Genomic DNA, 5619 nt, shown 5'->3' with positions numbered 1-5619 from the left:
AATAAAGCTCATGAATGTTGAAGATATCGCAGAAGGATCAGTTGGAGAAACTTCAAGGTTCTGTTATATAGGGTCTCTACGTGTGGATAAGCTTCTCGTGGTATGATGTGATTTTGCTGGAATCACAAGGGGACTTACGTTTGACTACCTAAACATCTAATTTGCTTTGGATATTGTTGGAACGTGATTTTTTACTGGTCCTAGATTTTGAAAAAAGGAAAAAAGGAGAAGGGTTGAAACGGGATCTATTTCTAACACTAAGAATGTAAGAGCAATGAATGACCTTTCATGAAATTCTAACTAAGTCTTGCTTTGACATCCCAGGACCATCTCCACAAGGTTAGTGCGATCTTCTGAAGAAAGCTTTATGATGTTCAGATCACCGCTACAGGCATGGACACCATCAGGCTGATGCATATCAATGAAGAAGCGACAATTGAAGTTAAGCTTAAGCTGAATGATTCCAGTTGACTACACAAGGCAAGTCTGCAATCAACAAACTGCTAGAGTATGGATATACAAATTTCACCATTGATCATACACATTTCTTTCACTAATCTAATAACATGAAATCAAATTTGAGAAGTATAGAGACCATGCAAATTGTTGAATCGACCCATAGAATTCACCATTTCTTCAATGAAGTTTACAAGTCCTTTACAACAACATCTTGGCAACAATCTTTGCCTTCTCTTTCTATTCTACTCTAACTATTTCCTATTCTCTGACTATTCACTACTATCTATTCTCTATTAACCCACTATTCACGCACTATCAACTATTAACCCTTACAAATGAGGAGCCAGGGCTTATATAGAGAAACCCTTTACAAAAGACGGCTCTAATTGATTTAGAATCAATGGCTAGGATTACAAGATAGAAACCCTAATTAGGGTTTGTTACAACAAACTTCCTCTAGCCAATGAGAAAATTACATTCCAAGAGTGAGGACCAATAGGAAGCACAGGTAGGTGCCTCGAAGTTTGTGCCACCTCTGGTAAAATAGGTACATTGAATCTGGTCATGCTGAGGTGGACCAATCTGACTGGAAGAATGATGACTGGGATGCCACCTTCCCTGACACTCGGAACTTGGTTGATGTTGAATTTGATGATGCTGAGAAGCTAACTTTAATTAACTCTTCTAAAACTTTCAGCTTCTTCAATGGACCCTTGCTTTGACCTCCTTTGTCTTTGATGTAATGGATGGGTGGTGTACCTTTCCTTGAAATGCTGGCAACGCCTTTCATTGTCATCTTGTGGTTCCTTAGTGTGGCAAAGTGAAGGTTCTGGAGGTAGCTGGCAATTCCTTAAACACCGTGAGTCTTCCCTTTTGCCTGTGGAACGTCCTTGACGATGATGGACTGGAAGTGGTCGTCCTTGATGATGCTGGACTGGAAGTGGTCGTCCTTGCCCTAGCCCGGTTTTCTCCATCTGCAAAATAAACCAAAAGGTGATTAAGTACATATGACATATTCATTTCAACAAAGCATTTTCACCTTAAATCACCAACAAGAAGACTTTTAAAATAAAGTTTGTTCAAAATCCTTCCCAGGGACAGGCCCTATAAGAATTTTGCCCTGGACCCTTTGGAAGGGTCAGGAGCGAATTTTGTTGTTCTGCCCAATTTAGACCTCTTTTCAACATTATCTCACAACTAGATCTTCCCCTGTTCCAAACAAAGTGAAAAATAGGAGTTTCAAAAGATTTCGCCCTGGACCCTCTGGAAGGGTCAAGAGCGAATTTCATCCTTTTAGGTCAAAATTCACTCCCTAGACTCAAAACTTACTCAAGTGCGAGCTTGTGGCAATCTTTAAGTCTAATACTCCTTTATCATTGCTCTGGTCTAGCTCAAACTTAAAGAAAAAATGATATTTTGTGAATTTCACTCTGGACCCTCTCGAAGGGTCAAGAGCGAAATTCAAGTCTTAGGCTAGATTCTTCATCTCCTTCACTTTAATTCACCTTGCAAGACAAAGTAACACCATTCCATCCTCAACCACTCCCTAGGAATCAAAGTCCTAGCCTCATACAAAGGAAAAAATAGTTGATTTGAAGAATTTCGCTCTGGATCCTTTGGAAGGGTCAGGAGCGAAATTCATTCCTAGCTTGTCTTCCCTCACTCAATTCCACTCTTCTCACTTTGTCTCCCCTTGATTCCCTCATTTGGATCCATATCTCAATTTTGACCACATTCGCTTGATCCCCAGAAGGCCTAAAAGGGAAAATTCGCTCAAAATCAAGGCTAGGGACAAGACCTATCTAGAATTTCGCTCTAGACCCTTTGGAAGGGTCAGGGGCGAAATCCTTGTCCTAGCCTAAAATTCACATTTTTGGTGGTCAAAAATCATTCAAGGGCAATCCTAAGAGTTTTTCTTACCTTGGCCTAGGCCTGACTTCACACAAATTTTGGAGAGAGAAGGATGGTTTTAGGGTTTTTCGCTCTCGACCCTTTGGAAGGGTTAGGAGCGAAAATCTTGTTTTAGGCTTATTCCTCCATCTTTCATCCTCAATCAACTTCAAAAGGGCAAGAACACCAATCCTCACACTCATCCAAGCCATTAAAAACCCAAAGTTTGACTTGATTTGCAAGGAAAATAGGTGACTTTAGGAATTTCGCTAGGGACCCTTTGGAAGGGTCAGGAGCGAAATTCATGATTTGGCTCAATTCCTTCAAATTTGATAATCACTGGCAAGTCAAAGTCACACCTAAGGACACTCCCAATCCTATTTCACCTTGAACCACCCTAGACTTGGCATAAAATTGAGGGAAAAGAGAGGTTTGAAAAATTTCGCTCTGGACCCTTTGGAAGGGTCAAGAGCGAAAATCTCATTCTAGGCTTGATATTTCATTTTTTTTATTGCTTTCCATCATCCCTCAAGGCAAGAACATGTCTATCCTTCTTCCAACATGCCTTGGACACTAAGAACTTGACCTAACAAGGAAGACAATGAGGTCCATGAAGATTTTCGCTCTGGACCCTTTGGAAGGGTTAGGAGCGAAAATCATGCTTTAGGCTTGATTCTTCATTTCTCCAACTCCAAACCACCTCAAGAGGCAAAGACATGCTATCTCACTTCCACCCACACCATAAAAAACCAAGGACTTGACCTCCTCCAAGGGAAAAATAGGTGTTTCTAGGAATTTCGCTCTGGACCCTTTGGAAAGGTCAGGAGCGAAATTCATGTTTTTGCTCAATTCCTTCAAGTTCAATGATTTCTTAGCAGCTTGAAGTCATTCCTAGGGACCTCTCCCATCTCAATTCACCTTAGTCTGCACTTGCCTTGGCATAAAATTGGAAAAAAGGTGGTTTTAGTGAAATTTCGCCCTAAACCCTTTGTAAGGGTCAGCAGTGAATTTCCATTTCTAGGACAAAATCTCCACCTTTCATTGGTTTCAAACATTCCCAAAGGCAAAAGAACATGTCCATCTTCCTTCTAGCATGCTTTGGATACTAAAAATTTGATCAAACAAGGAAGGAAATGAGGTCTAGGTAGGATTTTCGCTATGGACCCTTTTGAAGGGTCAAGAGCAAAAATCTTGTTTCAAGCTCGATTGCTCATTTTTCCAACTCCAATTTCTTCTGGGATGCAAACATAGACCATTCTCCTTGCATCTCCATCTTGGTCCTGACTTTGGCTAAAGGGAAAATGAGTGTTTTCAAGAATTTCGCTATGGACCCTTTGAAGGGTCGGGAGCGAAAATCTTGTTTTAGGCTAAAATCCTCCATTTCCTCCACCTCTAGTCATTTCCTTAGCCAAAAATATGTCTAACACTTCCACACATGCCTTAGAAACTAGGAAATTAGTCTTGACAAGTGAGAATTTGAGGTTTATAAGGATTTTCGCTATAGGCCCTTTGGAAGGGTCAGGAGCGAAAATCTTGATTTAGGCTAATTTCCATCATTTTGTAGTCTTAAACCTTCTCTCCAAGCCAAACATGTATCCAAGTTTCCTCAACTATGCCTCAAAAATCCAAAACTTGGCCATATGAAAGAGCAAAATAGAGGAAAAGGTGAATTTCGCTCTGGACCCTTTGGAAGGGTCAGAGGCGAAATTCATGTTTTGGTCAAAAATCCTCCATTCTTCCACATTCTATCACCTCAAAAGGTAAAGACACATCATTCTCCTTCCAACTACGCCCAAGGAACTAGGTTGGTAGTCTAAGCAAGGACACAAATGAGGCTTATGAAGAATTTCGCTATGGACCCTTTGGAAGGGTTAGGAGCGAAATTCCTATTTTAGTCCAAAATCCTTAACTTCATCTCTTTTAGTCACTCCCTAAGGCAAGAACATATCCGTCTACCGCCACTATGACCAAGGAACAAGTCTTTCAGTGCAAACAAGGAAGAAAAAGGGGTCCTCTAAGAATTCCGCTCTGGACCCTTTGGAAGGGTCAGGAGCGAAATTCTAATTTTAGCTCAATTCCTTCACTTCTGGTGATCATAAGAAACTCAAAGCCATGCCTAAGGACTTCTTCGATCTTGATCCACACTTGGCTAGACACAAAATTGAGAGGAAAAGATGGATTTTAGGAATTTCGCTCTAGACCCTTTGGAAGGGTCAGGAGTGAAATTCTCACTTTGAGCTAATCTTTCACTTAATTCCTCCTTTTCATGCCTTGGACACACTTTGTTAGGCTTCCTTCCATCATGATCATGCAAATTTACCCTTTAGGTTGACCTATAGCTCTAGTTTTTGTAGAAAGTAGGGTTTTACATGAATTTTGCTCTGGACCCTTTGGAAGGGTCAGGAGTGAAATTCCTCTTTGAGCTCAAGTCCTGGCTTCATTTTCACCTTTCTTCATTTACACAAGTGTTTTTACCTTCATTCAAGCCTAGGAAAGGATTAGCTCAAAGCCTGGGTCAAAGTGGAGTGTCTTGTGGAGAAATTCGCTCTGTACCCTTTGGAAGGGTCAGGAGCGAAATTCCTCTTCTAGGCTTAATTCACCTCCTTTTCCACCTGACTTGGCCTTAGACTGGATCCTTGATTCATTTCCTTCCATGTCCTAGCTAGTTTTCTTAACCACTCACTGACTTCCTCGAACTCAAACGAGACACAACCAGCAAAACTAAGCCTAAGGAAGACCTTGAAAGAAACCCTAACTTGGAGCATCCATTGACTCAGCCTGGCTAAAACAGAGCCTGCTATCTTAGTGACCCCCCTAGCAACACTCAACATACAAAGGCTAATAGACAAAACTCTAAAAGACCAAGAAACAAACTCCAAAAAGCAAAAAAGTAGGGGTCCCCATTTGCAATGGGGCGATGTGTGAATACTTCACAACAGTTATATAGAGTCCTATCCAACCATTGGAACAGCAAACAAGAAGTTGCTGCAGAGATATGATAAATAGCAAGCAAATCTACTTAATAATCTTTCTCCAAACTCATAAACATTCACATGTGACAAAAGAAGAGACATACAAATAACGATTTGCATTGATTTAAAATGCTGCAACAATCATGAAATCTCTATTACAATCACACCAACAAATGTGGTGAAGGAAAGTTTCAAATAGCAAGGAACCTACCATACTCCACTATTTGCAACCCTCCAAAATTCTAACTAGCAAAGGAGACACATGGTTACAAAAAAAACCTGCTCCAATAGCTAGCTC

The sequence above is a fragment of the Cryptomeria japonica genome, chromosome 10 (assembly GCF_030272615.1).
Source record: "Cryptomeria japonica chromosome 10, Sugi_1.0, whole genome shotgun sequence".
Lineage (NCBI taxonomy): Eukaryota > Viridiplantae > Streptophyta > Pinopsida > Cupressales > Cupressaceae > Cryptomeria > Cryptomeria japonica.
The sequence above is the reverse complement of the archived record's forward strand: the minus strand, read 5'-3'. Positions refer to the sequence as shown.